The sequence below is a fragment of the Falco naumanni genome, chromosome 3 (assembly GCF_017639655.2).
Source record: "Falco naumanni isolate bFalNau1 chromosome 3, bFalNau1.pat, whole genome shotgun sequence".
Classification (NCBI taxonomy): Eukaryota; Metazoa; Chordata; class Aves; order Falconiformes; family Falconidae; genus Falco; species Falco naumanni.
The window spans coordinates 8,505,905-8,532,079 of record NC_054056.1 but is presented as its reverse complement, the minus strand read 5'-3'; the positions used below and the strand labels follow the sequence as shown (position 1 = coordinate 8,532,079).

At 39.2% G+C, this 26,175-nt stretch overlaps 1 protein-coding gene across 3 annotated transcripts in view; it reads left to right on the top strand.

The window, feature by feature from the left end:
* The first annotated feature begins 446 nt into the window (after positions 1 to 446).
* RERE (arginine-glutamic acid dipeptide repeats) overlaps positions 447 to 26,175 on the top strand; it is a 254,169-nt gene continuing 228,440 nt past the window's right edge. For all 3 annotated transcript variants that reach the window (XM_040585411.1, XM_040585410.1, XM_040585408.1), the window contains exon 1: positions 447 to 797. The gene's annotated coding sequence lies outside the window, so the exon portion shown is untranslated. The remainder of the gene's footprint in view (positions 798 to 26,175) is intronic.

Sequence of the window (26,175 nt, the reverse complement as noted above, 5' to 3'; positions counted from 1 at the left end):
GCTGCCGCCCGGGCCGTGCCCAGCCGCCCGCTAGGGCCAGCGGGCCGGGGGGGACCGGGGCAGGCCGCGCGGTGGCTGCGCTCACGCTCTCTGCTGTTGCTTCGTTGTAGCAGGGGACGAAGGCAACCTACAAAGGGCCGCTCCTGGCGTCGGGCAGCTAAGCCAACCCGCCGAACGGTTGCGGGGTGTAGCGCGACTGGCCCTCCCCGCGCACCCCGCTGCGGGCTGTGGCGGCGACAGCCGCCTTTGTGCAGGCGGGCGGCGGGCCGCGGCCCCCCCCCCCCCGCCTTCCCCCTATTCTTTTAAATCACTTCCATCCACTTCGCCGATTGGTTCCGACCTCCTGCCGGGTCACGGGGTGTCCCTCCTCCGCCAATGGGGAGGCCGGATACTGGCATGCGGCTCCGGCCTGGCTGCGTTGCTGGGTGCCCGTTCGGTGCGTGCGTGCGTGCGTGCGTGAGGGAAGGCAGGCGGAGGCAGCGCTCGGCTGCCTGGACCCCAGCCCGCCGCCGCCGCCGCCCCTCCTCCTCCTCCTCCTTCTCCTTCCCCCCCCTCCCCACGGTCCCCCGCCCCGCCCCGGCCCGGTCACCGCCCCGCTCCTTGTCTCCCCGTTAAGATGCCCCTGGGTTGCCACTGCTGAGGTACTGCGCGGGGACCCTTGCCGCTCGTCGCCGCCGCCGCCCGGGCAAGAGGGGAGCCGCTCGCCACCGCCCCGCTCCCGCCCCGCGGCCCCGCCGCCACCGCTTTGTCCCGGCAGCCAGACGGAGCCGCCGTTGATGGTGTAGCGAACCGCCGCGGTAGGTGGGCGCGGAGCGGCGCAACTTGCTGGGGTTTTGTTGTGGCCGCGAGCGGGGGGTGAGGCCCTTACGTGTGTGGCGCGGGTCTCTTTATTTATTTTTTTATCGGTAGCAGCGAAGTGCGGGAGAGAAAAGGAGGCGGCGCTGGGTGAGGGAGCTCGGGGGAGAATGCCCGGGCTCGGCGCGGGAAGGGCGCGGAGGGGGATTGCGGGCGTGGGGCTGGGGGATGGAGCCTCTCGCCAGCCCCTCGCTCTGCCCGCGCCTGCCCCGGGAGGACGCACGCACGAGGGGACTGGGGCCGGCGTTTTTTCTCCCGTGTGGGGTTTTTTTTATTGTTGCTGTTGTTTGTTTTTGTTTGGGTGCGTTTTTTGGTTTGTGGGTTTTTCGTTTGTTTTTGTTTGGGTGGGTTTTGTGTGTGTGTGGGTTCTCTAGAGAGTGTCGCGTCTGTGTAATGCTCAGTAGAGAAAGGGCTCTCAGGGAAAGGTTTAACTTGTTACCATTTTAAATAGGTGTGAGATTGGGAAACATTTAATTTAAATGGACATGCAGAGGAAGTGGACTTAGGTGTTTAAAAGATGCGCTTTTTTCATCTGTGGTAGGTATGGAATTGTGAAAGGAAGATTTTATGCAAATGAATTTAATCGTAGCATTTTCAGTAGCATAGGAAGGGGTGGGTTTTTATTTTTTTTCTTCTCTTCTCTCCCCCCCCCCCCCCCTTTCTCTTTTTAAAGTGTGAAAAGCAGATGATCAGAATCAGAAAAGTAGTAAGAGGTAGACAACATTAAAGGCTTCATCACTGAAACTGGCTGTTCAAGAAATTGCTGGGAAGAAAACAATATGATTCATTGTTGAAGTGTCTTTTCTCTGAGATTTATTTTTACACGCTGGTTGCAGTTACTTTGATTTACTGACTTCTTATGCTGAGTTTTTCCTTGAAGCAGTAATGTTCTTGGAGATTAGAAGCTCAGAATGTTTCTATGCAGTCAGCATGCTACTATCTGATGTCTGTTTACTCCTGAGTTACATTGACCAATTATTGAAATTAAAGATATTATTTTGTTTGTGCACCCATGTAACTAAAATGAGGAGCCTTAGCCGCTAGTTCTTACTGTTACAATTCAGTAAAAATGCTTTCTCGAAAAAATCTGGTGACATAATTAAAATAGAATGCCAGTTCTTAAGTATGGATTTTAACCACATAAAAATGAACCCTGTGTCAAAAGTAGTTCTTGGTTGTGAAAGGCACTTGTCAAATTTCTGATTAATGTCAAAATAATATTTTTCTTGTAATTCTAGTATTACCAGGCAAACATTTTGTTTTTTTTTTGTACAGTGTTCCCTTTGAATTGAGAAATCCATGGTGGTTAAGAAGGGTGAAAGTGTTGCTATAATAATAAAAGCAGTTCTGGTAAAATACATCTCATCTTGGTTTTACTCCTTGAGTTTGTACCATGAACTATGAACTGGGGTTAATTTCAGTGGCCTGGTTTGGATATATAGTGATTTCTAGAGATTTGTCATATTGGTTGATCACGTCTGGGGGGAAGAGGAGGAGGTAGATGCACACAATGCCCAGGCTTGGGAGCTCATTGTTCTTTGCCACACACTCTGCTGTGTTTGGGACTGTGCTCTCACTCAAACGCTGTATCTTTTTCTTCTGAGATGTGAAGGATAGAGGATGGGAAGCATTTTCTACCTCTTTCCTCCTTTCCCAGAATGTCCTTTTGGTAACATTGCAAAAAAGCAAAATAGTAAATTAGAAGCTAAAGGGCGCCAAAACGTTCTGTATGCTCTTTCCTCCTCCCTCCCAGCGCTGGCTCTGCTTCTTCCGCTGTCTGTAAGTGAATATATAAAGAGAGAGGGAGCACATGAGGTGAGACTTGGAAGTACACTCTTCTGAACCCTGCTCAACTTTCTTTCATGTTCTACCTGCTCCCTCAAAATGAAGACCCCAACTGGATTGAAATAAAAATTATTACACTTCAGGCTTGTGTATTAGCTTTGGGATGTTTGGTTTGGAGGCATGTGTGCAAGGAAACTGCTATCAAGGGATAGTCTTCAGACAGATGCTTTGGGATGACAAAAGTGAAAGGAAGTGTGCAGAGGCTGATTTCAGTGTATGCACAGTTTCTTCTCTTGATGATTGTTTAATGTTTCTGGTTTTATAGCAGCATCTGTAAAAAAAACCCACCAACAAATCAAACAACCCACCCCCAAACCCTCACAAACCCAACAAAAAAACTCAAAACCCTAAAAAAGCCAACCAACCGAAAACCCAACCAGTTGTAGAATCATAGCATATTTCAAGCTGGAAGGGACCCATAAGGATCGGGGAGTCCAACTTCCTGCTCTTCACAGGGCGACTACTATAGCGTGTGCTTTAGTTGTAAAAGAGCAACTGCTGCACAAGGGCTTGAGTTTATGGGTTATTGAGGCATGGTAAAATGTCACTTAGCTCACTGATAACTTCAGCTAGCTGATGGTACTGAGGTATGCAGAAGGGGATAAAGGAAAAAAGCCCATGTGAGTGTTGAGGAAAAGTGCTAAGTTTTTTTGAAAATGGGTAGCAAAGACCACCGTAGTTTAAGCATGAGGCCTCCGAGTTTTGTTTTTGGCTCTTTAGCTGACTTCAGTGTATAATTGGGGTAAATTATTTCAGTTTCCTTACCTGAATAAGATGTGGTGATTGCCTCTGGATTGAGGAACACATTTTCTGTATTTTTCTACCACTCATAGCTTTGTGTGGCTAGGGATAATTTTAACGTTGTTATAGGCTATTGTTGGCATGAATGCTACAATTTGAGTTCAGAAGGAGGTATGGTGAAATACTTACACTGCCTCTCTGTGGCTTTGTGATTCCTGTGGCATGTGAATTTGTACTCTGGAGTGACTGAGAAGGGGGATAACTCTCCATTTGGAGAAAGCTTTTGGTATCCCTGATGAAAACTGCAAGCATCTCTTGGGTAGATAAAGGTAAGTGGAGCTAGGAGGAGAGCCAGACGTGCCTTAAACAGTAGTTGTGTAGCTGGAATAACAAACAGTGATTTCTTGGCATCCTGGGGTTTATTTTACCATAGTGGGGTTTTGTATGCCTACCGAAGTTCATCCTGTGGAGTTGTGGGTGTAGGATCAGTGCTACTGCAGCAAAAGGCTAGTAACAACAATATTTGTGAATGTGAAGAGATAATGGTGTGTGTAATTCTTAATGCTGATTTAGGTTTAGGTGAGAAAAATGGCATTCTGATGTTGCAGTTTAATAACTTTTTTGAAAAACACATTGTTTGTAAATTTACTAGTACAGCTACAAAATGCATCTCTCTATTTTAGCCGTACTAGGTAGTTGTTTTGCCCATAAAGACGTTATTTCACTTTTGGGAGTGGGAGGAAAAAAGTGAGCTATGAGCATATAGAATTTTGCAAGTATGTGTTACTGGCAGTCTAATGGCACAGCAGAAACTGTGTTATTCTCTCAGCAGAGCTGTTCGTACATTAAGATTGCCTGAAGGTAGCTTTGATTTCATTATGTGCCGTATTTAAGGACACTGTAAACTTCAGTAACAAGTTATGCTGTGTTATTGGCGTATGAGTACAGTACTCAAATGTTAGTTAATTTCTGGTTCAGAAAATAATGACAGTTGGAAAACAGTGATTATGTGATGCTGAGGTGAGTGAGCAACTACATAAATTTAAAAGGGGTGGCTGGGTTTGGAGTTGACCATTTCAAATCAACCAGCCAGCTCTCTTGACTTCCAAATGTATGGGTTGTTGGATTTTGGGTTGTTTGTTTGGTTTTGGTGGTTTGTAGGGGTTTTGGGTGGTATCCTGGTTAGACTAACTATTTTTAAGGTTCAGCTATTTTTCACTTTGGTTTTCCTATGGAAATATATTGCAGTTGTTTCAGTTGCATGAAGTCTAAACAAATCATCCGGCCCAACTTTAAGGGATGCATAGTATCTGACTTCAGCTCAAGGCTTCAATTTGAATCAATAGGCATAAAATATGTAATATTTTTAAAAAAGACTTATCTTGGAACCAAAACAGAACAAACCTCCTATTGACTGGAAGCTTGTTTATTTAGTGTGCTTTTTTTAAAGCTGCTTGAAATGAAGTTTGTAGTCTACTGATGTTAAGTTGGTTTATTGCAGTAGGGAAATTGGAAGGTATGCGAGATTGGCATTGGTAGTGTGGAAGGTGTCAAAAGGGGTGAGTGTGATTAGATGCAGTTTGGAAATGGTGTTTCCAGCAAGCTGCTAGGAAGAAAATCTAGCCACTTCTTGGAGTGATAGGAGGTGTTAGGGAGCAGGATCTACAATGCGGTATTGTGCTCTTTATGTTAGTTTGCCAGCAGCATTTTACACAAGCTTTTATAATGTTGGTAGCTGTGCCCAACTGCTCTTTTCAGAGAGGCTGATGTATGAACAAAGGAGCAAACAAGATATGAATACTGTGCTGGCTCCTTTTGATTTAGAAGTCTACTGGGGCAAGAAATGGCTGTAAGTGACTAAAAAACCCCAAACAGATCAAAAATATTTTGCCTGACTGTGCCTGTTCCAATAGGTGTTAGCTAGTGCTTTTTTTTAATACAAATGTCTGTTTAGGTCGCTGAGCATCCGGAACCATAAGCTGACCTAGAGCACAGTGAAACTAGCTTGGATACAGTCATCGGTTTTCCCTCTATGCCTGATGGGGATAATGGTAGCCTTATTTTGTGAAATTCTTAGACATGCATGCATAAAATGCACTGTATCAGAGCTGATTGGTGTTTCTCAATTTTAGGCACAAAGGACTGCATTTATATTTGGCATCTTAATTCTGTAAAAAGTGCAACTCTGAAAATGTAGATCAGTGTAGGTATTGCGTAGATTTGATAGATTAAAAAGTAAATTTTTGTGATTGGGTTACTGAAAAATGGGTAGTTCTTTGAATGTGTAGGTTGTCTTTTGTTCTTCCTACAGAACATGAATGAGAGGCTAGTTCACTATTTTACAATTCGAGGTAAGTGGAAGAAAATGAGTGCTTGTTAATTTTGAGGTCTTAGTTATTGATCTGTGTATTTAGTCTACTTATCTATATTTTAAAAAATCATGGTATTATTAATCCCTGATACTAAGTCAATTTCAAATATGTGTCAGAATTTCTGTTTTATAGTGGTAGATGTTATGTGGTCTTTTCATAGCGCATGTGATGAAGGCTGTAGTGTAAATTTATTTTCATGACCAGCAGTACTAATGAAGCGTTATGTTCTAGTAGTTCTTCTGAGGAAACAAGAGCTTGTAAATCCTGAATTTTGACTCCCTCACCCCTGTTGCCAGTGGATTCCCTCTGCCCTGTCCTTCATAACAGTTGAACGAGCAAGTAGCATGGATGGGTCTATGGACTAGCTGGCTGCCAAGCAAAACTTAGAATGCTGGTTTCTGTCTGGCTGTGCCTTAGTGGGGATGTAATTAATTACAGAGTTTTTTTCCTATCCATCTGCTGGTTTACACAAAACTTTCAGGAATGTTGGTTATTGCTGGGATGACTGTTGTGGCAGGCTGGTTTGAAATTCATCATGCACCAGAAGTTACTGGCATGAAATGAGAGGATAAGGGAATTGGGGAGGGGGGGACAGGGGGAAGTGAAGTGAATTGGGGAAGTTTTTCTCTGAGAAACCAGGTTAAAGAAAGTTCTGTCGTCTAGCGCTAATAAATATTTCTGTCTGCGTGAGGAACAATTTCTCCTTTGTTCATCTTTTTCATATGGCCAATTATTTTGGGGTGGAAACAGACAAGTTCTTGGGCACTTGGCCCATCTTCCTGCAGATCTTTCTTCCTTTTTTTTTTTTTGGAGCTGTTTGGAAGCATTCTTAGTGATCAGTTGGCTGGGAGCAGGCATCTCATACAACTGTTGGTTAAAATACATACAGGGAACATTTTTGTTGATATGTTGTGCTACAAATGAATGAAACATTAAGAAGCAGGATTTCTTACTAGTGAGAAATCACTGTTAAAATTTTAGAAAACCAAGCTTTTGTTTGGTTTGACATGGCTCTTGGTGTGTCTGTGTGTTTATAGCAGTTCTCCAACAAATGAATCCTTATATAGAGTAAGCCTAATTGATTTTAAGGGACTAAGAAATTATAGATCTTACTTGATCTCTGATATTTTGCAAGTGTTTTATATTAAATTCTGAGGCAGATACTATATGTTAATCTCTTGATCCTACAGTCAGATTTCTGTACATGGAGTCATGGTAGTCTGTATGCATGTAGGGGAATGGATGGGGGAATCTGCCTGACGGCAGGGGGGGACTTTTGATCATGCACATAACCTGTGCATGTATGTATTGGTGCCTAACACAAGGTAGGGGTACATAAATGAGTTAGTGTAGGGTAAGTTGCGGTGTAACTTTAATGTTAGATATACAGCCGGAGTTCACTCTCAATGACAGCTTATGTGTGACATGTTGATTTTCCTTCCTTGAAGGACAGGTAACTTCAGGCAGCCCTGTTTACTTCTGTCCTTTAGTAAATGGCTCTGGGCACTTCACACAAAGTGGCTGTGACTCATGGGACCTCTTCTGTGTGCATATACCTTGAGTCAGCACTTTGTGAAGTACTACTCATTCTTGTTTTGCTTTAGCCAGTATCTTAAAAGTTTTAACAAAATATATTTGTAATGTTGGCAATAGAAGCTGTAGTGAAGAGAAGTTTTAAGTTTCCTTTAAGTTAGAAACAGTTCTAAGCATGCATAGACTATGGGAGAGCTAAAATGTGTAGCGACTTCTAGAGTTGCAGCTACGGCATTGAGTCAGGCTGGTGATGCCAGAGATAGGTCCTTTCTATAGGCTACTGAAATCACTATGGTCTAGTGGGAGCTGTAAGGCTGTACTTCACTTTAAACCTGAGTGCTCACGATAATTATGTGGTTGCATTGCTGTGTAAAGCAGGATAGAGACGTGAGTGTATTGCTGTGGAGGAATAGGGAGTTAAAATGGAATATGGTGGTTTCTGTCAAAGTTTGCTCTTTTGGCAACCAGTTTATTCCCTGGTTTAAAGAAAAATGGCAAGGTCAGTCAGTAATTAATTGTGTATTATAGGATGTTAGGGGATCAGAAGGTTTGTGCTAAATATTAGTTATTATATATATAAGCTTAAGGATTATGAATCCTCTTGGATGTGTGTATATGACAGTAGTCTGCTTGGTACAAACAACCACAAGGGACTCGAACACATGGTGTTGATGCTAAAACGCCTCTTTATATTTTCCTTGAAGTCTTCATTCGTTCATGCATGTTAATATGAAAAGTGTCATGAAAATGAAAAAAGAAAGTGATGGTACATCACAGAATTCTAGTGCTCTAAGGGTTGTGTTTCTTCAAGAAATTACACCCGGTAAAAAATCATGGTGCCTAGGCACTTCAGACCTTCAGATTTGTTCTGAATTAAGAAAGAGCATTTGACAAGTGGGTAGGTTCTTCACAAATGCTTCATGGTGATAGGGTGGACATACGTATCAAATGCTTTTTCCTATGCCTGTAACTGAAGAGTGGCTCTGAGCTTGGAAAACCTTGAGTTGATTGGAGTTGCTTTTCTCTTAAACCTTCCTTCCACTCTGTGTGTGGCTTTTTTGTTTTGTTGTGCTTGGTTTGTTTTCTGGGCTTTTTTTTTTTTTTTTTTTTTTAATAGTGGTGCAGAACTGTTCTTTCCAAGTTTTTCTTGCTCACAAAAACAACTTAACCTGTCTTTTGGAATTCTACCTGTGTTCCTTTAGTTCTTCTTCAACTTGTTTTCCAATCTCCTCTGTCTGCAGTAGCTTTAATGCAGGTATTTCACCTCTTGTTCAGGTGTATCAGCTTCACTGTGCTCATACTTCAGTATGATCTAGAATCAAAGTATGAACACAACTTTAAACTATGGAAGTAGAAGTGTAAACTTATTGGTGAAGTTACTTAAAATTTACCTAGTTAAGGCCCAGTGTCTGACAAGATTCTGCAAAGAAAGCTTTGCCTCACTCCTTGTTCTTAGTAAATTTAAACATGGGAAAGAGCACAGGTTCTTTAGGTGAACAGAACGCACACAATTTAACAGTAGTTGTGTGTTCTTCTGGTACCTGATTTCTGTGCCAGGGTGGTACATTCTGAATGAAAAGGAATGCAATATCTCCATTAGAGATCTTCTAACGAGGTCAGTGTGGGAGATTTAAACACTTAATCCTCATTTTTACAAACTGGAAGTGAGATGCAGGAAATCTAATTTCTGTCTTCAAGGTCGTTCAGTTTCACAAAACTTAATAGACTTTCCTCTGACTGCTCCTTAAGCCACTGAATTACGCTACTTACCTTCTAATGTGAACCCTTAAGAAACTTTACCCAATGATAGAATGAACTTAAAGGTGTCTATACATGTAAAGATTTCTGAGTGTCAAATGCCCCGCTAGTAAGGCATCAGGAAATAAACTGGCTTACCTTAAGGCTGGTTTGGGCTGTGCATTTAATTTCTAATGTATTTTACTTGTAAAATTTAAACTACACGTTTATTATTATCACATGCACACACAAGTTTATTTGCTGTAACTGGGAACACAGTTGAAATGGGCATGTTTTTAGTGAAGTAAACCCCATTTTATTTTCTTTTTTGAGAACTTGCTGTCATTTGCCCCTTATATCTGTGGTTAGTCAGGGAGACCTCCTCCCTCCTCCTTGTTCACGGTGGTTTCTGTGATGCAGTTTCCATGGTAAATTTTATATTCACTAATTTGTAATTTGATTGAATTCAGCAGAAGCTATGGAAGGTTTTCAGATTGTGACAGTAGGAAAGCAGTTTAAGGCTGCTCTTGTATTGGCTGGCAAAAGCTAGAGTAGGGTATTGTTTCAGAGGTTAGCCTTTACAACAGAGGAATTGAGTGAAAAGGAGCAAATGTGGGTAACTCCATGAAGGTGAATGTGCACAAACATGGATGGAGTATGGTAATGAAAGTAGTTCTCCTAAGACAGAGGTGCAAATAAAGCAGCTTAATGTCTGAATAAAGGGAATATGGATTTAGAGCTTCTCTGTTTGTAGGCAGTCTCTTAGTCTATGTGTGTGAGGTTGCAGTGCATGCTTCTGGATGAAAATCTGAATAATACTGGGATTAAAAAAGGGCCAAGTTGATTTTTAATGTATACTCTTGAAAGAAAACTTAGGCAGAATCCAAGTTCTAGTCTGACCTGCTGAAACAGTCCTGGTTGCTGTTTGAACGTCTTCATCCAAGTTTTGAGATATTGTAGGACTGCAGAAGGTCAAAAGTGGTGCATATAGTCTAGTAGTCTTCAGATATATTTTTATTGTAATTTGTAGGAAGGGCTAGAATTATCAGCGACATCTTGGTACATCTCAGATGTCCTTTAGCAGGTCAGTAGAAGTATATGTGGCTTGTAATGTATTTATTTTGTGCCTCTGCTTATATCTATATCTATATTTATTTATTTATTTCATAATTATGCTAGTTTCCCTACTGCAGACTTTGGCTTTGGGATTCTGCCTGCTGTTACTTTTTTTTTTTTGGTGGTTAATGTGAGTGTGTGAGGATGTGTTTCTTTTTTTCCGTGAGACTCTGTTACTATCATAGCTAATCTTCCAGGGCTGGCCTTGTTAAACACAGTTCTGTAAACAGTATATCTGCTCATTCTTCTGGTTGGAAAAAGTAATTTGATTCTTATTTCCTGCTTCTCTTCATGCTGAATAGACTTAGTCTTTTATTGTTGAATGTTATTGTTTAACTGCGTGTTTCTCTTTCCATGTCTGTAATATATGAAAAATGAAACTGGCTCCACTTGCATTCTCATTGTATGTCACTTCTCTCCATGTAGGCTTGCTTCAATTAATAAGCCCTGTTCTCTTCCCTACAGTAATTATTCATCAAATAACTACTTCCATAGCCGTTGTCCCAAAGTACAAGTTTAGTAAGATGTGGAAAGTAATTACTTTTATGTATGTTTAGTGAGGTCTTCTGAGTCCTGACAAGTAATGCTCACACTTTTCCTTGCTGGGACTTTTCTGAGGCTCTAATGCATGTTAGATATTCTTGAATAGAAACAAAGGCTGGGAGGGATTATTAATGAATGAGGCCACTTGTTTATGACATTCTGTTTGAAATGAAGCATGTTTCCTGTATTAAATCCTAAAGATATTTTAATTGGGTAGTATTTAATTTCTGAAGATGATAGAGTTATGCTACAAGTAGACAACAAGAGAGACTGGAAAGATTGCATGTTGTTAATCCATAACAAGAATTTAGATGTTGTTGGTATCACAATATCTGGATTTTGCTCCAGGCACTTAAAAAAACCCACAACTTTGTTGCTTGGCTTCTAGCTGAACAAGTCATTTCTGTTGTGTTTTTCTTGCTAATACCTTGCTAATCTGAAAACGTATGTTAACTTAGTTATACATTATGTTTCTTCTTTGCAATGATGGTGAAATAGCTAAACTTTTTTTAAAGACAATTTGTGCTCATTAGTAGGTTACAGGAATTATAGGTAAAGCTCTCAGGAACCTGTTCTACTTGTTCAAAAATTACTACATTTCAAAAACATAATTTGAGCAGCTCTCTTTTGGCTTTATTGTAGGTACTTGCACCTTTTCTCCTCCAGTGATGAATGAAGGTCTTTTGCTATTTTACCATGTTCCTGATTTTTATTTATTTTTTTTTTTCTCTGCTGGAACATAACAGGAAGATAAGGTGACTTTAAGAGTATGGCTGTTGTTTTGGTGGTGGCTTTTTTTTTTCATCCTTATATTGATTTCTGGAGATTGATATATATATTAGGTGGTAAGGTGCCGGTGAGCTCTGTTCTTTGTGATTGTAGATCATTACTTTCTCACTGTATCTTTTAATTTAAGACATGGTTGCTGTTCTTTTACTTCAAAGTCAAACTGATTGCAGCTTTCTGTCGTAGCTTTGCCTATGTTGATTTGTGTCTTGATGTATCATTAACATCTATTTGATATTACTTGTCTATTTCAAAGTAGTAAAGGATCTTCTGATACACAGCTGTAGAAAATATCTGGTTCTTCAGTATTGAACAGATTATTACTGTTTTTTTAAATGCCTGTTCTAATAGCTGCCAAATTGGAATTACACTGAATTTTCATCTTAAAGTTTTAGAATAGATTTCTAGCTTGCTATTTTCAAGGGTTCTAAGAACTGTTCTATGCTACAATTCCTGTCCTGAATACAGTTTACCTTTTAAAACAAGCTTTGTAGGAGTTAGTCTAACTTCTTACTCCCCTGTTTACTTATTTGTGCTTTTAGCAGAAAGCATATGCCTTTCTGCTTTGTAATAGCAGGATGTCTCTGGGTATTACTAATGGAGAGCTCCTATGGTTAGTCTCCCGCTTGTTACTAATAGCCAATTTGTTTATTCAGAGAGTGAGTCTGAATCAATACTGGAAATACATTGAGTAATATTCTCGCTACCTCCTGAAAGTGAACAAAATTGGGATTTTGCTTTCAGGTGTACAAATGTGAAGGTATAGATGTTGAATGAGCCTTCCAAGATAGAAAAAGGTGGTGTCACACATTAGTAAGCTAAGGAAAGCCAGAAGGTTATTTCCTATGTACGTTTGCTTTTAATAAAAATATGGTCTTTAGAATCTAGTTCATTAGGAACATAATTTGAACCTCATTTAAATATGGTTCTTTAAATATGGTCTGTGGTTCAGTAGGTATGTGAAGAGTAAATTTTGTATTCTCTGTAGCTTCCTTTCCTCCCCTGCCCCCAGGTGAGAAGGAAGGGCTCCACAGAAGAAAATTAGGCAGAAGAGATTAATACTTGCAGTGCAGAAAACAGACTGATCCTTCAGTGATCTTAAGTGTCTCTTTGAAGTCCAACCAGGTCTATTCTCTGTGTGTCTGGATGTGTTTGGGAGCTTGTGTAGCCTTTCTGTCTAGTCTGTGATTAGAAGAGGTGGTGGCTGTAGTGAGCTGGTCTCATGAGTAAAACCAGAATATTTTTTACACTTTAAAATAAAACTTGATGTTGTAGAAACAGTTACTGGGGAGCATGGCTGGAGGGAAGAGGGTTTCCTTCTTCTTTTCTGAAAGTAGTTAGGCATGTGTATGAGTGTACATGAGTTGTTGTATGTGACTGACTACTTTTTTTTTTTTTTCCCCTGCGCATTTGTTTGGAGGTTTTTTGAGAGAAAATGAAGACCATGTCCACTGTGTTCATTCTCCGCACTATGACAATACAGAAAGACCAGACTTAAGGTATCTTAAAAGTACTGCTTCACTGTAGCAGCAGAGCCCTTGTCCTCAGTGTTTAAGTTGACGCAAATGCCTTAGTCCTAAAAAGTATTTTAAATTTTGGAAGCAGTGTATTTTTATGTGGGAAGAACCTATTTGGGTAGCGTCACTTAAGCATCCCTTTGAGATTGTTGCCTGCTTAGTTCCTTGATGTTAACAGTTCTCAGGTCATCAGTTCCTACTTGCAGAAATAGGACCTTAGGGGCCAGTCATCCATAGCACAGTCTGACTTCTGTAGCTGTGGAAAAATGTCTTAAAATTTCGAAAGACTGCAGATGTTAAGTATTTGTCAGAATGAACTTGCAGAGTGTAGTACGTGGCTGATATGCTTGCTCCAGTGACTATTAGCAATGAATTTGGGCTGTAGTTAAATTGGCTGTCAGGGTGGGCTGTAAGTGTTGTCTCTATAGCAAAGCACAATTTTTTTTCTATTTTAAAAAACTGGTATTAAAACACACCTTTACTACTGTGGGGACTGAACAGTGCAGAAGCTTTTCATGTTGGTGAGAAACTGCTTAGAGAGAAAAGATGTGCAGAAAGTCTTGACATTTGGGGGTAGCCCTGGGTAATGAAATGCATCAGATGATTGAAGAGGAGGGAGCTGCTTTATGCTATTACAGTGCAACATCTAACAGAGTTGGTTTCAAAATGTGAAAGTACTTCCTATGAGCAGTAGCACCCCTCCCCGATCCTTCTAGGAGCTGGATATCCATCTGATTCACATTTGTGGGTTATGATTAGTTGAGCATATTCCTGAAGAGACAAAGGCTTTGTATAGTCTTGCTTTTTTGACGATCCTGAGCTTGAGGAAACCCACATTTCTCTGTAGTGGTAACTCATTCAGCTGTGTCTAAAATTTGATGCTGTCTTGTAGGAGGCAAAACTATTTGCTATGCATTTTGTTCTCAGTGAAGTGTCATAACTGAAACATGTTTAAAGAAATCTGCATGAGATTACAAGGTTTAATTTTGCTTGCTTGTGCATATTCCCCCCCACCCCAGCATGGGATTTCTTGCTGTTTTTTCAGTGTGAAAAGAGCCCATCCAGTGCCTTTCATCACGGCATAGTCTAATCCAAAAGGAGATTGTATGAAAAACTGGTTTGTAGCATGGGCTTCTCCACAAGAAGAATGTCACAGCTCACCTACACATCACTTCATTCTGTGTGTGTCAGGATAGTTCATTATAGATGTATTTAATTTTATATGTTAAAGGGAATTTATTTTGTGAGTTTGAATAACTATAAAGCTCAAAATTACACCTCTGCAGTCTTTGAGGTGAGAAATTGGTTCAGATTTGGGATGCAGTTAGATGCCACTTCAGAACTGGTGACAGGTTTGATTGTAAGCACCGTGTAAAATGGTACAGTAAAACTTTAGACTTCATTATTCTTGGTCAGAGTGGCAGAGAGATGGATACATGCATAGCCTGTTGAGTGCCTGTTGTGTGGTCAGTATTGACCTAACTGGACTAATTATTGCTTGCCACAGGTATGAGGCAGTGGCTGTGGTAAAGGTAAGCAGAAAAAGCTTTCTGGAGGGTTTCAGGCAGTTTGAAATATTTCTAGTTGGGTTTAGAAGTAAGGGAAAGGACTGTGGAGATGATTACTAGGGGAGCTTGGAAGTGCAACATGTATTTATGGAAGCAAGCCAACACTTAAACAGAACTGTAAAGACCTGTCTTCTGATTAGCTTTTTAATGTGAAAAGAGCTCACCAGTTTGAATTACAGGGCTCTGGTTAAATGATTACATGAGGTATGTTTTAAAATAGCAAATGTATTTTATGTCCAGTCAAATAAGACTCTTGGCATTCAAAACTCAAAGGAAACCTATGTTGACTTCCATCTGACAGCTAAGTAATTCAAATTCTATGTTTCTTGAAGGAAAATGGCTTAAAAATTTTTTTTCGATTAATTCCACTGTAGCCTGTAACAATATATAATCTCGTACTGGATTTTCTTTAAAATTAGAGTAGGACCCATAACTCTGCAGGCATGCTTTGGTTAAGCTATTTTAAATGTTTTTTTTTAATGCTTATGCTAAGGCAAATTTGTGAAAACCATTTTTTTTTTCCAGTGTGACATGGTCTGTTGAATGCTTCTTTAGCTTGTTTCTGTGCATGTCAGTTTGCCAGATCAACAGAGCTATTAATAATAGCCACTCTTGCTTTTTCAGCATGAAAGAGTTAGTAAGCATGGAGCTATATGTAGTTTGTATTTTTAATTAAACTTGTACTGGGATTATCTTGTAATACCAGTTACCTTCTAGAAGATTATGTTCATAAAAGGTTCATGAGTTGTTAAATGGAAGAGATTAAAGTGATTGTTGGCATGTTAGTAGAATTATTTGTTGCCTACACAGCATTTGTTCATAGCTTCAATTTGCAAGTAATGGCAGACAAGTAAAATGCAAGCATCGGAATTTTAAAATTTACACTAGCTAACAAAACCAAGCTGTATTTTTTGAATAATTGTCTCTTTTATTATTTTTTCAATGTGATGTTTAGTTTAGTTGTTTAGAAATCTTGAGTGGAAGAATAGGGGTTTTTTTTCAGTGTTTCTGTGCTGTTACTTTGGTGATAGACTTAATGGTGTGACCAGAAAAGTATTTTATTAAAGAATGAAAACCACTTGAAGCATGGAGGGCACAAATGAGCGTAAGGAACAGATGAGCAGGTTCTGGAGAAGATAGCTTCCATTACAGTGGCCTTGTAAAGCCTTGCTGTATCGGTCAGTCAATATAAGAAGGGTGTTGAAAGAATCCTGTGCTTAGCTAATGTGTTGAAGTACAGTGCTTGTATGATTGTATGCATTCAGATCTATTTAGAACTAACTGAAATACTTTGCAGCAGTAATGAAGAATACAGTGGGTGTCTCTGCTGTTACCAAAATCCATTAGCAAGTTTTGTTGTGCTTGAATGCCTTTCATTGTTACACTTTCTGATTCATCCTAGAGCAGTATAAGTGAATGGCATCCATTCTGTGCTGATATAAACAGTTCCTATATGCTTTACAAACAATGATGTTACAGTTTGAGTAAACATCTGTTTAGCTTTTAATAATGGGTACCAGGCAGGTTGTAGAGCTTCTAGCTACAGTTGCATGTATTTTAGCTGCAACAAGGAAAAACAAATGCAGGAGATAATATGACAAACTTTGGCGTTGTGTGATTATGTGCAGATATGCTGTAGAAATGTGTCCTGTTGTTTTGAAAGGTCATCTATGTGATGAAACTTTGTATACAGAGTGACATGTTAATGGATATAGTAAAACCACTTTCTGGCGCATCCTGTGATGCTACGGAAATATATTGCACTTTTCTGCTCTGTATATATTCTAAGAAATGTTTTTCTTTCCTGTTTTTAACAAGAACTTCCCTTTTTAGTTCTTTGAATTTGTGTGAGCTGGGGGAAAAGGAGATCTATCTGTACGCAAATAGTTTGAGTGAGTGCATCATAGCAGACTTGCGCCAGCATTGTGTAACACTAATGTTAAAGCTGGTTGTTTCAAACTGAACTTGACAGTATCACTAACTCTTCCACATGCTAATATGCTTATCTCAAATTTGGAGATGTTTCAGATGATTAAGAATTCTAATCTTAATTGTTCTTTAGTTGCCAAAAGTGTATTGTTAACAATATGTCCAATTCATCTTCATCTAGCTTTCCTTCTGCTCTGTAATGATGGCTGCATTATGTTGTCAGTGTAAACATGTGCTCAGCTTACTGAGTTGACACTTTTTGTGTGACATGGCTGTATTTAGAGGTCATGTATTGAGAGATTTTAAGTTTAATTCAAAAGCTTACAAAGCAGTGACCATTCCTAATGTTCTGCTTTGAACTGTGAAAACACAGTTCCTGTCTGTAGCAACCTGCAAAACCAGATCTTCATTGCAGAACGGGCAAATGCATCACTATGTTTTGAAACATAACTTCTTGGGGGTTTTTAGTGTTCTTACAGATGGGTCATAGATACATGATAGCTAGTCACCACGTGGTGGCAGTTTTCTCAGTGAAGGAATTTGTGTGGGTAGAGTGTCTGAACTTTGTTTGCTCAAACGTGAAGAATGCAGGCATGCTTTAAGTTAGGCATATTAGTTACACTGATCACTCTGTTTTCCAGACGTAGCGAGTTGGAGAAGGGGTATATATCAGAAATTAACACTGTCAAGAAATTAACACCAGCTTTGTCTTTGAATTCAGTATTTCATGCATGTCTAGCCAGTAAACTGCTAAATGCAATTTTTTCAATTATAAAGGCTTAGCAAGGCTTAGAGATTATATTCTGAGAGTCTAAAATATGTACTATTTAATACATAATGCAAAAGGAAAATCTGGTTTCTTAATGTAAGAACATGAAAATGGAACCAGCTGCAACATCATGCCACCCAGATGCAGCTTTGATGCTGTATTTTTAGCAGTAGATTAAATATTGATACCTCTTTCTTCCCCTTCACCTTCCAGTACACTCTTAAAGCTTTTGGAGTTGTTTTTTTTGAGTTTTTATAGAAGAACTGGTCAAGCTTCTGTAATCTTTCCACTAGATTTTTATGAAGTATTAATAGTTTGTAGTTCAGGGGAAAAACCTGCATGAGCAAGTTTCTTCTATGCATGGGTGAATCTGTGAGCAAGAATACTGCAGAACTTTGTAAGCTCAAATGAAATATGTTCATATCAGTTAGAGCATGATGTCCCTTGGCTGCAGCAAAATCATATTCAAGATCAAATAATCAATATATGAAATTAAACTGGTAAAATGGAAAATAAATATGTAATTATATCACAAATGAAAGACAGATGTTAGGAACCCAGGGGTTATGAGGCCTGGTATGAAAACCACGCAATAATCTGATGTTTGTTTGAACCATATGTTAGCTCTCAAGTGTGAGTTATATACCACTGAAACTGTTGAGGATAGTGGAAAAAAGTTCTTGTGAGAATTAGGAAAGTAGAGAGGTTAAGAGGAGATTTGTAAGGCTGTCAGAATATTCTGATATGACTGGAAACATTTGAATTCAGTAGGACAGTGAGCTACCTACTACAGAAAACAATTCAGCTCTCGCAGGGTGTACAAGTTGTCTGTCTCACAGTAGCAGCAAGGTCACAAAGAGTTCTTACTTTGTCACTGTTGGGTTCTGAGACTAAGCAGCTTCATGTAGCTCTTGGAATTAGCTTAGCCCATCCCCAAATATCTTGCATCTATAAGCTAACTTGTATTAATGAAGTAGATTCATTAAATGCTCTTTCCTTACTATCAAAGAAACTGAAATTTCACAGCACTTAACAGACTCTGGGTTTTAGTGAGCCAAGTGTGGCACTGTACTGTTATAACTAAAGTGGCATTGGAGAAGCATCACTAAAAATGTTTTTAGGTCTAACTGTAACCTCTGTAAAATAGTCTGCTAAATTCTGATGTCTATTTAGTCCTTATTGCGGTGGAAATTAAATCAGTGGGAAATGTTTCAGGAGTGTTCCATACCAACCCAAATATTAGCAAACTGATATTTTTTTTTTTTAATTTCTGTAAGTTGAATTGCCTTGATGTGGATTTTCTGTATTTTTTTTTTTTAAAGACAGTACTGTAGCAAATAGACTACTCAAGTTGTCAACCCCAGGCTGAACAAAGACAAGCTAAGATGACACGATGGAAACTGCAGTGCTTTCTCTTCTGATGTATTATATGCCTCTCTTGTATATATGCACCTCTGTGTTTGCAGCTTTATCTCTCAGTGGATAGTTAAAGGTTCAAGCTTTCTAAGGTGCTCAGGACATAGAATCATAGAACTGTTTAGGCTGGAAAAGACTTTTAAGATCAGAGTCCAACTGCTAACCCAACACCGCCAAGTCTGCCACTAAACCACGTCCCTAAGTACCACATCTGCATGTCTTTTATGTACCTCCAGGGATGGTGAGTCCACCACTTTCCTCGACAGCCTGTTCCAAAACTTGACAAACCCTTCTGGTGAGAAGCCCTTTTGGAGAGGCTTCTGGTGAGTTGGAAGCACTGTACTACATAATTGATAGGGTTAAAAATGACATGCAAATAGGAGTAGCACTTGGAGCAGGTTTTCTGATCAGTAGGTCTGGTCACTCATTCTGTGTGTTTTTAGCTTATTCTAACTTGATGACAACATTGAACTGAGTGCTTCAAGAAATTGTTGCTGTTGTGAAAAATTTTCCGTGTTGTACTTCTCCTTGTATGCCTCATATGTTACAATGGGGAAAGTAGATACTGGAGAGAACCTGAAAGATGACTAAAGTTGGGGTTTGCTTAAGTTGCCTTTAAGGTTTGTTGGATAGTTAGTCTTTTAGAGGCCAAATTAAGATCAATACTGAAAATGGTCTTTTTGATTTTGTAGTGGTTTATCTACCTGGCTGGGCTGTACCAATGAGGTGGGATGCAGATCTAAACATCTGTAGTGATATCCAGTGGCTGCCCTATAAACCTGTAGTTATAAAAACTTGCTTGATTTTTGTAGAAATGAGTAATAATTCTTGCTCTTCAATGTCAAGCTCTGAAAAGCCCACTCAGCAAGGAGATCTCTTCTGAATTGTGACTGTTGATCTTTCTGCTTAGTTTGTTTGCTCTTTCACAAGCAGTTTCTACAAAAAGTGCCTATCATATAGCGGGCTTCTGGTTTTCATTTGATACAGGCTTCCTGGTCTCTTCCTGCAATTTCCCTTTCATAGTTTGTTAGTTTGCAATGTAGAATGATGAGTAAATACTTGTGTGTGGTAAACTATCAAAAGTAGAAGCTGAGTGTGCGATGTAATGTTTCACATAAAAAACCAAAGTAATATCTCTTCTTGATAAAGAACAATGTGAAGTACTTTAAATATTGTCAGAAATCAAAGGTAGCACTTAAACTGGAAATTCAGCCTCTGTGGTGAACTTGTGTCTATCAAGAAATGATAGAGCAATAAGACTTAAACCAGTGGTGGTTTTTGGAGTAACTGGGGAGATATGGAACCCAAAAACGTAAATCCTCTTCTTCTTAGAGAGCAATCAATTTATTTTTTTAATTCTGAGTGGAGAGAGAACTACTTGTGCTGAGTGCAGTTTTTAATCTTGCCTTCATAGTCTGGTTTTCTGCAGTAGCAGGTGTATCTGTTTAGCTTGTCTTCATATGTCTCTAACTGGGCTGACTAGTTATGTTTGAGAGGTATGAAGGAGAGAGCATAACATTTGATTAATGGTGAACTTGTTTGTAGAAATTCAAGATCTTATCTGTGTGTTGAGCATAGCTTGTTTGTTTTTAGAGGATTTTTTGGGGGGAGGGGGGAAGTGTGGGGCATATCACTGGTATCTCTGGAGGGAAAAAAGGAAAGACTTACTTGTGATCTTGCTCTAAAAGAACCTCCCTTCTCTAATAAGAATAAAAATTCTACCAGAAGGTGCTTGATTTTGTTGCTCATAAAGTACTTTTTTGGGGGAGGTGGGTGGGGCGGGGTTTGGTGGGGGTTGTGGCTTGCTTCCTGGGAAACATGGTGGAATGATGTGTTAGGAACTAGACAGTCACAATCTTTGTGTACTGGAGCTGAGTACAGGACACCTTTAGTTACATCCAGTTGTTATAAGTAGTACTGGCTTTCCTAAACAGCTGTTCTTAAGCTCCTGTAACCATGATGTGAGTTCATCAGCTGACTGCATCATTGGAAATAGAAATTGCGCTTGACTTAACTTGCAGGATCAGATCATTCACAGTCAAGGGACAGAATGCAGCCAATATTCCCCATTTCTAATAAAACTTGGCAGCTTTACAGTGACAGCCAAGTATTGTGCCTGGAGACTTTCCCATTTACAGAATTGCCAGTAATAAGTCTTCTGACATTGTTTTTTCTAAAGAACCATAAGCATTTGTGTGACGCAGTGAGTGGTTTCTGTAAGATGGGTGGTTCATCTCCAGCTGGCTCCTAGACTCTTGGGTGTTCTTACTGGATAGTGTCAAAACAGTATATACGGTAGTGAAGAGAGTTTTGGTGCCCACCCCCCCTTTTGGGTATGAACACCAGTGGATTGAAGCCCACCCATTGTTGCTTGTTTTGGATTAACTCTCTGTGTATTAGTGTGCGTGCAGTAGGCTTACCTGCACCTTGACTGCTGAAAGCTGTCTGCTGGGATAGAGAAGAGTGGTGGGCTGTGAGATAGCAGTGCTACAAAGCTTCTGTAAAGAGACAGGAAAGGAAATAAACGTATAGTTCCATGACAGGATACTCTGTTCTGAAGTAGCATGAGGAGAAAATAGTCATATTCTGTGACAGCAGAATCAATAGGGCCTCTGTTGAAACGAATGAGAATTTTTATTTCTTGAGGCTGCTGTTGAGGGCAGACTGAGGCAAATGTTTAATGGGTTCATGCTTTTGAAATAATTCTATAACTGTAAGGGAGAGGAACATGCTTTTAAAAATTGAATGAGTAATTATGAAGAGGAGGTTAGCTGCCACTTCTGTAAATGGTTTCTTTTGTCAGAGTTGAGTATTCAGTATTTGAACAAGCATCGGGGAGTCAGCAGTCATAGTAATCAAAGAATTTCTGTTTATGTATTTATTTTGTGACTTCAGACTTGGTGTGTGTTGTTTTTGTGTGTCTATAAAACGTGAATGTCTGTCCTGAAGAAAGCTTAACATACACAGAGAGGTGGGACTTCCGATTTCAAAGGGAATACCTCTGTAAAAAATAACTTCAAACACGATTATATACTAGCATCTTTTTCATGCTTGAATTTTGACGTTTAGTTTCTCCCACAGAATGACTCTGAAAAATACGTGATTCTCAAAGTGCTGATCGACTCTGCAGACATACTATACTAGAACTCTAATCTAGAGCCTCTTATGGACTGCAAAAGTATTCATAAAAATTTAGGAACAGTAATAGTAACATGGATTACTTAGTAATAACACAGTGGTACATGGGAGTAGTGAGAAATGGGCTATTCTGAATCTTTCAAGTGCAGTACCTGTTTTACCTGATGCAAAGGAGATGAGAGAGTAACAAGTGATACAGGAATATAACATTCACATGCATGAAGTGTTAGCATAAACTGTACTTGAATATTGGAAAACTATGATACTTCTGAGAACTCATGAAGTTCTTGAATTTTTTTGGGGGTACAAAACCTTGAAATGTGTGGATGCTCTATTTATGCTTTTGACAAAATAATTCTGGATAATATGGTGCTTTGGCTAGGCACAGAGCTCACTTAAACTTCAGAAGGAAGAGTGAGACATTCCAGCTTGAATTTCTTGTTTGTAAAACACGTGTGCTCATGCTCTTGCCTCTTTCATATATGTGTGTATATATATATGCTTACATATATTTTGCTTTATTATAATATATATGATATAACCATATTATTATATGGTGTTTACTATGCAAACAAGGAAAAATGAGTATTCATTGGATTGCTAGTGGTGTTTATGCTTTAGCAACTTATTCTAACCTACTAATTCTGTTTAAGATGGGAAGTTTTTACTTGGGTCATGTGCAAAGTTTGATACTTTATTGTTTTGTTTTTAAAATGCTTGGAGTACCAAAAGCATTTGTTACATCAATTACTGTGTTACAATTCTTTAGTGGGAACCAGGAAAGAAAAATGCTTCTTCGTTGTTTTTCTTTAAAATGAAAGAATAGCTTGAGTTTCAGAAATACTGTGCCGAAGTGATTTCCTCCCCCCCCCCCCCCCCCCCCCCCCCTTACCTTGTCAAATTAACATGATTGCATGTTTCACTTTTTATGTTGGAGAGTTTGTGATCTTCAAAGGCAACTTTGAAAAAGACATGCTGGTTCAGCCAAGGAGACTAATGTTTTAGAGGGAATATTACAAGTAATAAAAAAGACAGTGTTGTGATAGTTTGAATTAATTTTAATAACTTTTTTGTACAGCTCTGGAGTCAAGATGTGAGAAATTAAAGCGAAACACTGTTCTTAGTTTGACTGCAGTGTATATATTTCTGAGGTAGAGCGTTATCTTGCATAGACATGTAGAAAAGCTGCGTGAAGCCTTGTTGTGTGGGGTTCCTACCATAGTGCTGTAACAAAGATGTGAGTTCATTTTCAAATCTCTGTTTTTAGAAGTCACATGACCCTGTATCTGTATTGTCCCTACTTGTGATCTCAGCCCTTCAAATGGGGCAAAAGGCTATAAAAAAATAATCTTGAATTTCAGTAGCATTTCGTTTAGTAGCGGGTAAAACAAACAAAAAAAGTGGTCTCTGGTGCTTAAATTCTTGTCATTTCCATCAGAGGTTGGGAAAGAGGATAACCCTTGTTTTTTCAGACTTTTTCATGTGCCAGATTAATATTAATTTGCCGTTTTTTTTTTTTTTTGTATACCTGCTTGACACTGTAAAGTGGCTGACATAAAATGCTTTCCATTGCATTTTCCTAGGTTGTACAAGCATCTCAGTAATAATAAACTGTGCAATTTGATGGCTTTGCAATATAAGGGCCAGAAATGTCAGCCTAGTTACTTCTGGTAGGCCAGTGTATTAGTTGCTGGTATTTTACTTCTATTAAGATCAGGTGGAGACTGATGTGAAAAGTTGTGAGTCTTGACTTTCCACACACATGTGTGTACGCATCACACACACACACACACACCCCCCCCCTTAAGATAACAGGTAAATGTGCTGGATTCTGAGTACTTCTGGGACTGTAGTTTGTCTCTGAATAATTTGAGATAGTGAATGTAACAGACCTAATCAAATGCATGCAAATAGCACAGTTAATCTTAGTGCAAAAATAATAAACTGCGTGGTTAGAAACAATATTATACGTCTGACCAAGAAATTTATCTAGTGATAGTGGTAAGCAATATTCTTGAATTAAACTTGAGTAAAAGCTTGGGTTTTGTTTCCGTCTTGGTAACCTAAGGTGAAGGTTTTTTATAATACTGCAAATGGAAAGCAAGAAAAAAAAGGTGACTACTTAAATAACTTGGAGGGGAGGAGGACAATGTGGTTTGTTTTTTTTCTTGTTGTTCCCCCTGCCCCCCACCCCCTCAGCCTGTTACCTGGTTGGGATGAGTGAGAAAATAAATTGTGAAATGGGATGAGAGAAAGTAAGAAATGGGTCTTGTCAGTGATTTAGAACTCTTAAAGAGAACACAAGATGATTCAAGGTCCACGTACCTTGCTCTGTCATACAAATGTAATGAGCTGGTACATAAGCAAGAGAAAAGGAGACTGAGCTACCTTCCCCAACCCCTCCATATGAAAGTATGCTTTTTATGTGGTCTAGATATTATTTAGGAATGACAGTTCCTAATACATGCAGCTGCCTTTTCATGACACTTCAGTTATCTACACAATGCATATTTTCTAAAAAGATGCAAAATCAGAAACACATGTAGGTCTTCCACTTTGTAAGTATGGGGTATAACTAGAATATCTAATAAGTTCCTGTGAAATGTCAAGTTTCATTTATTGTAATAACCATCAGTAATGCACCAGATGGTTTGACTGCATTAGGCAGGGGTACATGAAGTGCATCTTGAATGGTGTCATAGCTGATGCTATTGACAACTACTTTTTGTGTTCTGTGGTTTTGGTGGTTTTTTGGGTGTTGCCTGTAACTGTGTGTCTATGGCTTGTGTATTTGTGTCTTGCTTATAGTAAAGAATTGCTCTAAAATTAGTTTCTTCATTCAGTTAAGTTTGTACTCTTAAGCTAATACTGCTTTGAACAACTTTTTTTCCTTCATCCTGTCAATCAGTTCTTACATTATTAGTTCAGTAAGTAATTAATTATCTATTTGCATTTTACTTGCTCAAATGGAGGCAAGGTTATAAATGGGAATAGTCATATATAATGCTTCTGTTGTAAGGTAAGTGGAGAACTTCAAATGGGTTGTATCTTGTACTTGATACAATCCCTGGTGATTTGTTAGAGTAATACACAACCTCTGTAAATGTTAACTAATGCATTCAGAATTTTTACTGCTAGGAGTTGACACCAACTGTACAGTGGCTGTTGACTAGAGAAGTGTATCTGCAATGTGATTCTTAGCAATGTGTGGAAACAGTAGAGTAATTAAGATGGCAAACCTTGGAGATCTAAAATCCCCTCCCTCTTACCATAGAAAATCAGCTACATCATTGAAACAAGACTTGAAAAGCATGCTCTGAAGCCAGAACAAACACCCTGAAATTTTTATCATAATGTTGCTTTTAAAAGTCCTAAATGTCCTCTATTTAAAATGAAATTCTTTTGTATTAACCTGCTTTCATATGCTAGCTTTCACCAGACTGCAGAATTGCCTGATTTGACTTTCTAATGTAACTGTAATGAATCTTCTGGGAAATGGAGCGATTGAATGCATATACTGCGGAATGCCAGTGTAAAATATTCTGTTGGATCTGCTGTATTTCTGATTTAATTTTTTTAGGAGAGGGGTGTCCCTGTCAGATAGTAAAGCCTAAACAAAATCTGTTCTCTAGGGCACTTTGGGTTCTTGGACACTGCAGTTTGTAATATTGCCTTGATTAAATATATTTTCAGCATCACATCCGTAAATATGCTGGGTGATGGTAGTACAGTTATCTTGAATGAAAAGGCATGTATTTGGAGAGACACGAATAAAAAGTGAAAATTATGCCAGGTAGCTATGGTATCTCTCCTTCTAATAGCTACAGGACGGATTATTATTTAAAATATACCAAAGTATGCACAAAACTACATAGAAGGTATATTTTTGTGTTAAAATACCTTCTTATTCTGCAGCTGTACTTGCACAGTATCTGACTTGTGAACAAAATGACCATTTGAAGTATATTGCGTATACCATGTTTGGAAGGGAGGGGAGAATCCAAGTATCTAATACTCAGCTTGGCACCTAACAGCCATTCCTTTTGCAGTTCTGTTTCAGACCTGAAACGCCTATTATTCGCACCCTTTATAATCCACTCCCAGGGAAGGCCATACCCCAGTATGCTTGTGTATTGCCTGTGGTGATACCTTTCAAGGTTGTATAAGTAGTCTTGCTTTTTTGGGGCTCCTGTATCTTTGGGATTTCTATGTCTTAAAGATGGTTACCGCAACAGGTAGCAATGACCAGTGTGATTCTTGGGCAGTGTTCAACTCCTCAATGCTGCAGCGTATAACTGCCTCTTCAAGCT